The sequence below is a fragment of the Schistocerca piceifrons genome, unplaced genomic scaffold, assembly GCF_021461385.2.
Source record: "Schistocerca piceifrons isolate TAMUIC-IGC-003096 unplaced genomic scaffold, iqSchPice1.1 HiC_scaffold_2514, whole genome shotgun sequence".
Classification (NCBI taxonomy): Eukaryota; Metazoa; Arthropoda; class Insecta; order Orthoptera; family Acrididae; genus Schistocerca; species Schistocerca piceifrons.
The window spans coordinates 1,140,984-1,153,240 of NW_025728459.1; positions in this window are offsets into that span (position 1 = coordinate 1,140,984).

Consider the following 12,257-nt stretch of genomic DNA (forward strand, 5'->3'; position numbering starts at 1 on the left):
AATAAACCTGAAACGAAAAGAGCTGCTCTTGTTTGCATCTCCTCTATTTCCTCTGTCTCTGCCTTCTACGAATCGCAGACTGACGAGCTGTGTTGAACTACTCGCAGAACAACTTGAGCAAGCTACCTGCTCTGCGGGTGGATTACAGTTCCTGAGCATCCTTCATATCGCACCTGCCTCATCTGCGATCAGTCGTGTGCTCGTTCCACCGCAACAGCTACGTATGCATACTCCTAGATATTTTCTGTATGTGACTGCTGCTTGCAGTCATTGTTCTGCAGTCGCGTGATCATCCCATAACGGGTCTTACTGCTTTCTTACGCGCTGTATGTAAAACTTGTTTGAAGGTCATTTGGCCCATTTCTCTACCGTTGTGACTTAGTAGTATCAAAGAGCCGTATCCACGAAAAGCGTGGTAGAACTTCCGACGTTATCCGCTACGTCGTTCATATGTCCTGTAAAGCGTAATGGTCTTGAGATACGTCATATTTTGGGGTGTGTGAATTTAGTTACGTTCTGCCCACTTCTGTGTCTTTCATATTACAAAGAAAGGTAAGTTCCTTCAGTGGCAGAAGTGTTAAATCACCAAATCCACCGATATCTCTTTACTAACCTTCATATAAATTATTTGCTGCAGTTATATTGCATTTCGTTACTTTCGATAGAGATGTAATGTGTGGGTCCTGTTCTTGAAAGAAAAGTAAGATTCTGGGTTCAGTCACATGTGTGCAAATGATGTGTTTCTAGAAATTCATGAACTGTGATACTGACCTCATAGAAATTGTTCTATACTGCTATGTTCAAGCCGGCCAGCGTGGCCAAGCGGTTCTAGGCGCTACAGTCTGGAACCGCGCGACCGCTAAGGTCGCAGGTTCGAATCCTGACTCGGGCGCGGATGTGTGTGATGTCCTCAGGTTAGTTAGGTTTAAGTAGTTCTAAGTCTAGGGGCCTGATGACCTCAGATGTCAAGTCCCATAGTCCTTAGAGCCATTTGAACCTTTTTTTTTTTTTTTTTTGTCAAATACTAAGATGTGCTGTTTGAAGGCGGAGCACAATATTGAAGCTTCTATGTCAGGACATTGCAAAATTGATTATGGACATCCGTCACGTATTACAATCCCCAAATCACGCACCAACACCTATAGATGAGCCATCCACTTACAAAATTGTGTACAGGACCTTCTGAGGGCGAGACCTACGCCCACTGGACCTGTTTTTTAATGAAGAGACCAGGACCGGAGATCCTTACATTAAGGGTAGACGTCGTTCGGCAAGTATAAATATTGTTGTGCCTCTATACGGAATAGGAACTTTTGTGTTACTATACTGACATGACTTTCGGCCAAATTCAGAAGAAACTGAAGTGCATTTACTGCAAACCTCAACACTGGTGCCCATTGAAGCTGTGCGACCTGTTTTCCTAGTGACAAATCCACTGTTCTCACGTGTTCACCAGGAAATGCTCATCCAGTGAGAAGTTTGGAGGGAGAGGGGGCGCTGTGACAGTCACAGCCTGTTCCGCCGGTGCCGGCGGCTTCAGTCCACAGGGGGCGCCGTGTAGCCGCACTGGCGGAGCGAGAGGCAGCCACGGCCAGTCTGGGGCAGTGGAGGACGTGAGGCGCCGGCTCTCAGCAGGCGCTTGGGTCGCCAATGTTGACGCTGCGACACGTCCGACCTACGTCCAGGGCAGTCGGGTAAGGTCAGCTGCTGTACTCAGGTTTGAGCATTCGTTATGTGCACGGTCTGAAAAGCACAACCGCAAATGCGAGTATGACGATGAAAATGGCTGTCAGGGCACATACCTTGTTGTATAGCTTATGTATCAATTGTCCAATTCAGAAGTATTTACATACATAAAGTAGTTAGATTTACGCAGTAAGCTAGCTTTGATTTTGAAGAACTTTCCGCGAAATATTACTTGCATGGTTCACCGTCATTAAAGTGCCTCATATTAACAGGTTAAATGGCAGTCAACTTGGCGTTCAGCTCCCACTAGTTTCCAGTCAATATTATAATATTCGGACATGTGCTCTCTCCCTAAAAGAACATGGATCGCTAAGTGACGCATCAGCGACCCTCGTCGCGCATAAATCCCTGCAGTAAGCTTTGCTAAAAGTATACACAAACTGAAAACTGTACTTCAAGCTTTGCTACACGTTATAATAGCTGCACATGCCCTTGTAAATCTCCTGTTATCACGTGTAATTCAAGGTATTGCTATGGCATATCTAAAGGTCGGATACACTGATTCGCTAACGCACGGAAGCCACCTCGTATAGTGAGTGAGGCTCACGTTGCGCAAATTGCCACACTGCCGAATCTCGAACGGTAGACACAGAAAAATACATACTTTACCGTTTTGTGAACTGCGCTAAAATAGTTATAGCATAATTGTAATGTTCCCTGTGAATTCTGCAATTATAAGCTTTGCTTTGTTAATGTATCTGGGGCTACAATCCTAAACGTCGCCACGCTGTTGCATGGAGATCACCGTGTTTCTTGAGTAAGCCGCGCCTTGCGTCTATTGCTACACGGTTAGTTTTCAAATGGTAGGCACAGAAAATGCATTTCTTTCTGCTTTGTGAATTGCGCTAAATTAGTTTTAGCATGATTGTAATGTTTCCTGTGTATTCTGTTACTATAAGCGTTTATTGGTTACTGTATGTTAGGCTACATTCCTAAACGATGCCTCGCTGTTGCATGGAGATCAGTGTTTCTTGAGTAAGCCACGCTTAGCGTATATTGCTACGCGGTCGGTTTTCAAATGGTAGGCACAGAAAATGCATTTCTTTCTGTTTTGTGAATTGCGCTAAATTAGTTTTAGCATGATTGTAATGTTCCCTGTGTATTCTGTTACTATAAGCTTTGATTTGTTACTGTATCTTAGGCTACATTCCTAAGCAATGCCTCGGTGTTGCATGGAGATCAGTGTTTCATGAGCAAGCCACGCTTAGTGTATATTGCTATGCGGTCAGTTTTCAAGAGGTAGGCACAGATAATGCATTTCTTTCTGTTTTGTGAATTGCGCTAAATTAGTTTTAGCATGATTGTAATGTTACCTGTGTATTCTCTTACTATAAGCTTTGATTTGCGACTGTATCATAGGCTACATTCATAAAGGATTCCTCGCTGTTACATGGTGGTCAGTGTTCCTTGTGTAAGCCACGCTTAGCGTATATTGCTACACGGTCGGTTTTCATGTGGTAGGCACAGAAAATGAATTTCTTTCTGTTTTGTGAATTGCGCTAAATTAGTTTTAGCATGATTGTAATGTTTCCTGTGTATTCTGTTACTATAAGCTTTGATTTGTTACTGTATCATAGGCTACATTCGTAAACGATTCCTCGCTGTTGCATGGTGGTCAGTGTTTCTTGTGTAAGCCACGCTTAGCGTATATTGCTACACGGTCGGTTTTCAAGTGGTACGCACAGAAAATGCATTTCTTTCTGTTTTGTGAATTGCGCTAAATTAGTTTTAGCATGATTGTAATGTTCCCTGTGTATTCTGTTACTATAAGCGTTGATTTGTTACTGTATCTTAGGCTACATTCCTAAGCAATGCCTCGCTGTTGATGGGAGATCAGTGTTTCATGAGCAAGCCACGCTTAGTGTATATTGCTACGCGGTCGGTTTTCAAGTCGTAGGCACAGAAAATGCATTTCTTTCTGTTTTGTGAATTGCGCTAAATTAGTTTTAGCATGATTGTAATATTCCCTGTGTATTCTGTTACTATAAGCGTTGATTTGCGACTGTATCATAGGCTACATTCGTAAACGATTCCTCGCTGTTGCATGGTGGTCAGTGTTTCTTGTGTAAGCCACGCTTAGCGTATATTGCTACGCGGTCGGTTTTCAAGTGGTAGGCAGGGGAAAATGCATTTCTTTCTGTTTTGTGAATTGCGCTAAATTAGTTTTAGCGTGATAGTAATGTTTCCTGTGTATTCTGTTAGTATAAGCTTTGATTTGTTACTGTATCATAGGCTACATTCGTGAACGATTCCTCGCTGTTGCATGGTGGTAAGTGTTTCTTGTGTAAGCCACGCTTAGCGTATATTGCTACGCGGTCGGTTTTCAAATGGTAGGCACAGAAAATGCATTCCTTTCTGTTTTGTGAATTGCGCTAAATTCGTTTTAGCATGATTGTAATGTTTCCTGTGTATTCTGATACTATAAGCTTTGATTTGCGACTGTATCATAGGCTACATTCGTAAACGATTCCTCGCTGTTGCATGGTGGTCAGTGTTTCTTGTGTAAGCCACGCTTAGCGTATATTGCTACGCGGTCGGTTTTCAAATGGTAGGCACAGAAAATGCACTCCTTTCTGTTTTGTGAATTGCGCTAAATTAGTTTTAGCATGATTGTAATGTTCCCTGTGTATTCTGATACTATAAGCTTTGATTTGCGACTGTATCATAGGCTACATTCGTAAACGATTCCCAGCTGTTGCATGGTGGTCAGTGTTTCTTGTGTAAGCCACGCTTAGCGTATATTGCTACGCGGTCGGTTTTCAAGTGGTAGGCACAGAAAATGCATTTCTTTCTGTTTTGTGAATTGCGCTAAATTAGTTTTAGCATGATTGTAATGTTCCCTGTGTATTCTGTTACTATAAGCGTTGATTTGTTACTGTATCTTCCGCTACATTCCTAAGCAATGCCTCGCTGTTGCATGGAGATCAGTGTTTCATGAGCAAGCCACGCTTAGTGTATATTGCTATGCGGTCGGTTTTCAAGTGGTAGGCACAGATAATGCATTTCTTTCTGTTTTGTGAATTGCGCTAAATTAGTTTTAGCATGATTGTAATGTTACCTGTGTATTCTGTTACTATAAGCGTTGATTTGTTACTGTATCTTAGGCTACATTCGTAAACGATTCCTCGCTGTTGCATGGTGGTCAGTGTTTCTTGTGTAACCCACGCTTAGTGTATACTGCTACGCGGTCGGTTTTATAATGGTAGGCACAGAAAATGCATTTCTTTCTGTTTTGTGAATTGCGCTACATTAGTTTTAGCATGATTGTAATGTTCCCTGTGTATTCTGGTACTATAAGCGTCGATTTGTTACTGTATCATAGGCTACATTCGTAAACGATTCCTCGCTGTTGCATGGTGGTCAGTGTTTCTTGTGTAAACCACGCTTAGCGTATATTGCTACGCGGTCGGTTTTCAAGTGGTAGGCACAGAAAATGCATTTCTTCGGCTACATTCCTAAGCAATGCCTCGCTGTTGCAAGAGATCAGTGCTTCATGAGCAAGCCACGCTTAGTGTATATTGCTATGCGGTCGGTTTTCAAGTGGTAGGCACAGATAATGCATTTCTTTCTGTTTTGTGAATTGCGCTAAATTAGTTTTAGCATGATTGTAATGTTCCCTGTGTATTCTGTTACTATAAGCTTTGATTTGCGACTGTGTCATAGGCTACATTCGTAAACGATTCCTCGCTGTTGCATGGAGATCAGTGTTTCTTGTGTAAGCCGCGCTTAGCGTATATTGCTACGCGGTCGGTTTTCATGTGGTAGGCACAGATAATGCATTTCTTTCTGTTTTGTGAATTGCGCTAAATTAGTTTTAGCATGATTGTAATGTTCCCTGTGTATTCTGTTACTATAAGCGTTGATTTGTTACTGTATCTTAGGCTACATTCCTAAGCAATGCCTCGCTGTTGCATGGTGGTCAGTGTTTCTTGTGTAAGCCACGCTTAGCGTATATTGCTACGCGGTCTGTTTTCAAGTGGTAGGCACAGAAAATGCATTTCTTTCTGTTTTGTGAATTGCGCTAAATTAGTTTTAGCATGATTGTAATGTTCCCTGTGTATTCTGTTACTATAAGCGTTGAATTGTTACTGTATCTTAGGCTACATTCCTAAGCAGTGCCTCGCTGTTGCATGGAGATCAGTGTTTCTTGTGTAAGCCACACTTAGCGTATATTGCTACGCGGTCGGTTTTCAAATGGTAGGCACAGAAAATGCACTCCTTTCTGTTTTGTGAATTGCGCTAAATTAGTTTTAGCATGATTGTAATGTTCCCTGTGTATTCTGTTACTATAAGCGTTGATTTGCGACTGTATCATAGGCTACATTCGTAAACGATTCCTCGCTGTTGCATGGTGGTCAGTGTTTCTTGTGTAAGCCACGCTTAGCGTATATTGCTACGCGGTCGGTTTTCAAATGGTAGGCACAGAAAATGCACTCCTTTCTGTTTTGTGAATTGCGCTAAATTAGTTTTAGCATGATTGTAATGTTCCCTGTGTATTCTGTTATTATAAGCATTGATTTGTTACTGTATCATAGGCTACATTCGTAAACGATTCCTCGCTGTTGCATGGTGGTCAGTGTTTCTTGTGTAAGCCACGCTTAGCGTATATTGCTACGCGGTCGGTTTTCAAGTGGTAGGCACAGAAAATGCATTTCTTTCTGTTTTGTGAATTGCGCTAAATCAGTTTTAGCATGATTGTAATGTTCCCTGTGTATTCTGTTACTATAAGCGTTGATTTGTTACTGTATCTTCGGCTACATTCCTAAGCAATGCCTCGCTGTTGCAAGAGATCAGTGCTTCATGAGCAAGCCACGCTTAGTGTATATTGCTATGCGGTCGGTTTTCAAGTGGTAGGCACAGATAATGCATTTCTTTCTGTTTTGTGAATTGCGCTAAATTAGTTTTAGCATGATTGTAATGTTTCCTGTGTATTCTGTTACTATAAGCGTTGATTTGTTACTGTATCATAGGCTACATTCGTAAACGATTCCTCGCTGTTGCATGGTGGTCAGTGTTTCTTGTGTATGCCACGTTTAGCGTATATTGCTACGCGGTCGGTTTTCAAGTGGTAGGCACAGAAAATGCATTTCTTTCTGTTTTGTGAATTGCGCTAAATTAGTTTTAGCATGATTGTAATGTTCCCTGTGTATTCTGTTACTATAAGCGTTGATATTGTATCTTAGGCTACATTCCTAAGCAATGCCTCGCTGTTGAAGGGAGATCAGTGTTTCATGAGCAAGCCACGCTTAGTGTAAATTGCTACGCGGTCGGTTTTCAAGTGGTAGGCACAGAAAATGCATATCTTTCTGTTTTGTGAATTGCGCTAAATTAGTTTTAGCATGATTGTAATGTTCCCTGTGTATTCTGTTACTATAAGCGTCGATTTGTTACTGTATCATAGGCTACATTCGTGAACGATTCCTCAATGTTGCATGGTGGTCAGTGTTTCTTGTGTAAGCCACGCTTAGCGTATATTGCTACGCGGTCGGTTTTCAAGTGGTAGGCACAGAAAATGCATTTCTTTCTGTTTTGTGAATTGCGCTAAATTAGTTTTAGCATGATTGTAATGTTCCCTGTGTATTCTGTTACTATAAGCGTTGATTTGTTACTGTATCTTAGGCTACATTCCTAAACGATTCCTCGCTGTTGCATGGTGGTCAGTGTTTCTTGTGTAAGCCACGCTTAGCGTATATTGCTACGCGGTCGGTTTTCAGGTGGTAGGCACAGAAAATGCATTTCTTTCTGTTTCGTGAATTGCGCTAAATTAGTTTTAGCATGATTGTAATGTTTCCTGTGTATTCCCCCCCAGGGGGTCCACAACTCTTTCGTGGATACGTGCGTGGCGAGCACGGGGCCCCGAGCCATTGCAGCCTTCTTTCTCTCCCGGGCTGCATTTCCTTTCCCTTCCTCTCCTTTCCCCTCCATACCCCTTTCCCCTCGCCCTCTCCTCTCCCTCTATTGGTGTCCTTGCTTATGTTGGCCCCCGCTATCCTCCTGGTTCTGTTGGTCTTACACTCTGGCGTTGTTGCGTAATCATCTCCTCCTTTTGGCATTCCTTGGTCCCCCTCTGGGGTTTGACCTCCATTCCAAAATTTCTCTTCCGTAGTGTGAGCCATTTGGGGAAGAGCACCTTACCTAGTGTCTCCGACGTGTGCCCTCCTAGTATATTCCACCTTTTCTTCTACGTCGTTGTCTGATGCTAGGGTGCATAGCCAGCACGGTAGCCAGCCCGTGTGGTGGGGTCGCTATGTACCCTTTTGGTTGAGCCCCCTGAACACACAGGGATCACACTTCTGATACCTGAGCTGTGACATCCTCATGCATGCCTTGGAGTGGTTGCTCGTCATCCTGGAGCATCGGAACTCCCGGCAATGGCCGCCGTGCCAGACGGCCCTTGCTGTGGCTGGGTGGCGCCCGTGAGGAGAGCCCCTGATCGGAGTGGGTGGTATCAGGGCGGACGCTATGCAGATGAAACGCATAAGGGTCCAAACCTCTGGCCGCTCTTCTGCGGCCGTCTCTCTGCGTGGTACTGATTCCTCAAGTGCTGCTTCTCTTGCCCCTTCGGCCTTCCCTTCCGTGGCTACCCCCTGGGAGGAGGGTCAGGCCCGTCGTCTAGGGGCAAAACCTTTCCCCCATTATCTAGTTTGCACCAGGACTGATGGAGATACTTTCACCAGTGTCAAACCTTTATTCTTTGTGGAACACATTGAAGACAAGTTCGGCAAAGTGGACTCCCTGAGCAAGATGCGGTCGGGTTCATTACTGATAAAAACTGCTTCGGCTGCCCAATCTGCGGCCCTTCGTGCCTGTACCCATCTTGGCACAATTCCCGTGTCCATTACCCCTCACCAGTCTCTAAATATGGTACAAGGTGTGATTTTTCACAGAGACCTCATCCTTCAAACTGATGAGGAACTTCGGGACAATCTCGGACGGCGGGGTGTTCACTTTGTTCGGCGTGTTCAGAAGGGTCCTAAAGATAATCGTATTGATACTGGTGCCTTTATCCTGGCCTTTGAAGGGGATACCCTTCCTGAGAAAGTTAAGATTATGGTCTATCGCTGTGATGTGAAGCCGTACATCCCACCTCCTATGCGGTGTTTCAAGTGCTTGCGTTTTGGCCACATGTCTTCTCGCTGTACCCAGGACCCTCTCTGTGGTGACTGTGGACGTCCACTCCATGAGGGGAGTCCCTGTGTTCCCCCTCCTGTATGTGTAAATTGTCATGGTAGTCATTCTCCACGTTCAGCAGATTGCCCAGTCTATAAGAAAGAAAAAAAGATACAGGAGTATAAGTCTCTTGATCGTTTAAGCTACACAGAGGCCTGTAAGAAATATGCACGATTGCACCCTGTGTCCATGACATCTAGTTACGCCTTGGTTACATCTTCATCCCTTCCTCCCCCTTCCTTACCCCCATCCCGGACCCCTCTCCTTCCCCCCTCCCCTGCGGCTCCCACACCTTCTCCTCTGGGCGCCACTCCCCCTCCCCAGCCGGAGAAGTGTCCCACTCCTTCGGCGTCTGCCGGTCAAGGGCGCCTCTCCCGGGATGCCCCTTCCCGGCACCTTCCAGGTCAAAGGTCTGCTGCAGCGCGGCGACCGCGAGAGCCGCGGTCTATCGGCCCCCAGGTCGCCCGGTCTCTTTCTGTTCCTGATCTTGCTGCAGCTGGCTCCATTATGCCACACAGCCCTCCTCGATCTCAGCCTGAAAAGAAGAAGAAACATAAGTCCCGGGACAAAGAGCCTCTGGTGTCACCGGAGGTTACTTCCCCGGCTTCACAACCGGATTCTGACCTGTCGTTTATGGATGTCGCCCCCTCCTTGTCGGTGACGGGTGGGGACCCGGCGGTATGACTGGATTTAGCGTGTTCAGCCCTCATTTAAACCATCGTTCTGTGGTTCTCCAATGGAATTGTAATGGCTACTATCGTCACCTTCCGGAATTGAAATCCCTTCTTTCGTCCTACTCAGCAGCTTGTGTGGTTCTCCAGGAATCTCATTTTACTGATGCTCACTCACCGACCCTCCGTGGGTTCCGTGTTTTCTGTCGAAATCGGGTCGGACCCTTGCGGGCTTCTGGTGGCGTTTGTACGTTGGTCCGTACAGACATTGCTAGCACGTGGATTCCTCTCCAAACTACATTGGAAGCAGTTGCTGTTAGGGTCCACCTAGACTCTGCAGTCACAGTATGCAATCTTTATCTCCCTCCTGACAGGACTCTTACACCTGCTGCCTTAACCACCCTTCTTCAGCAACTTCCTCCTCCCTTCCTCCTCCTTGGGGATTTTAATGCTCATCATCCTTTGTGGGGCAGTGCCTTTCCATCTAGACGAGGTCTTCTTATCGACCAATTTATTGCAGACCACGACCTGTGCCTTCTTAATGATGGCTCCCCTACTCATTTCAGTGCTGGTCATGGTACCTTTTCTGCCATTGATCTTTCTCTTTCTTCTCCCTCTCTCCTCCCTTCATTACACTGGTCGCCACACGACGACCTTTGTGATAGTGACCATTTCCCGTTGATTATCACGCTCCCTTCCCGCTCCCCGATGGAGAGGTTACCTCGTTGGTCTTTCCACCGCGCTGATTGGCCTCTATATACTGCACAGGTCGAGTTTTCTCCCTCTTTGTCGGGTTGTATTGATGACGTCCTACGTGACGTGTCTGACGCGATTGTTCGCGCTGCTAACCTTGCTGTCCCGCGCTCATCTGGACAATTTCGTCGTCGGCAAGTCCCGTGGTGGAGTACGGCCATTGCCATTGCCATCCGTGATCGCCGTCGAGCTTTGCAACAGTTTAAGAGGCACCCGTCTGTAGCCAGCCTTTCTACCTTTAAGCGCCTTCGCGCTAAAGCCCGTTATTTAATCAAACAGAGCAAGCGGATATGTTGGGAACGATTCGTTTCTTCCCTTGGTTCCACTGTCCCTCTGTCACGGGTATGGGCTACACTTCGCTCTCTCCAAGGTTGCCATCGGCAGTCCACCCTCCCAGGCCTTCACCTCCCAGATGGCATTTGTACGGACCCATTAGTTCTCGCAGAACATCTTGCGACCCATTTTGCAGTGGCATCAGCGTCGGCCTCCTATCCAGCTGCTTTCCTTCATCAAAAACAGCAGGCTGAAGCTGTCACCTTATGTTTCACCACTTGTGAGTCAGAATCTTACAACGAACCTTTCACTGAATGGGAATTTCTTTCTGCTCTATCTGCTTCTCATGATACAGCTCCTGGCCCAGATTCCATTCATAACCAGCTGCTTCAACATCTCAGTGCTCCACAACGGCACCATCTTCTTCGGGTGTTTAACCGTATCTGGCTCCAGGGTGACTTCCCTTCTCAGTGGAGGGATAGCATTGTGGTTCCTGTCCTTAAGCCTGGTCAGAACCCCCTATCTGTTGACAGCTATCGGCCAATTAGTTTGACCAATGTTGGTTGTAAGTTACTTGAACGGCTGGTAGCCCGTCGGCTCACTTGGGTCCTCGAATCTCGGGATCTATTGTCCCCTTACCAGTGTGGCTTTCGAGAGGGACGATCTCCAATCGATCATTTGCTTCGCTTGGAATCCGCAGTTCGGCAGGCTTTTTCCCAGCGCCGCCATTTGGTTGCAGTGTTTTTTGACCTTCGCAAGGCCTATGACACGGCCTGGCGCCATCACATCTTACTAACCCTTCATCAGTGGGGTCTTCGGGGCCCACTCCCGATTTTTATCCGCCAGTTCCTGATCCATCGGTCATTCAGAGTTAGAGTTGGTACTGCTTTTAGTTCTCCACGGACCCAGGAGACGGGCATCCCACAGGGTTCTGTCTTGAGTGTCCTTCTTTTCCTCATAGCTATCGATGGACTTGTGGCCTCTGTCGGTCCCTTGGTCGCCCCTGCCCTGTATGTGGATGATTTCTGCATTTGGGTTAGTTCCTCCTCGATGCCATCTGCAGAACGGCAGCTCCAGGTGGCTATACGGCGTGCCTCTGCATGGACCCTCTCCCACGGGTTTCAATTCTCTCCTTTAAAATCGCGGGTGGTCCACTTCTGTCGCCGTACTACGGTCCACCCTGATCCAGAGCTCTATCTCGCTGCACAAAGATTGCCTGTGGTTCCACAGTTTCGTTTCCTAGGTCTTCTTTTCGACAACAAGCTCACTTGGCTGCCCCATATCAGACTCCTGAAGGTAGGATGTTTCCGTAAACTCAATGTCCTTCGCTTCCTTGCCCACTCCTCCTGGGGTGCGGACCGTTCCCTCCTCCTCCGTCTTTATCGTGCTCTAGTTCTGTCACGTTTGGACTATGGTTGTCAAGTTTATGGTTCAGCTGCTCCTTCCACGCTGCACGTGCTGGATCCAGTCCACCATCGTGGTATCCGTTTGGCCACCGGTGCCTTCCCTACTAGCCCTGTTGATAGTCTCCTGGTTGAAGCTGGGATCCCCCCCCTTTCTGTTCGGCGGTCCCAGCTTCTGGTGTCTTATGCCCTTACTATCCGTTCTTCTCCCGCTCATCCTTCCTATTCTATCCTATTCCCA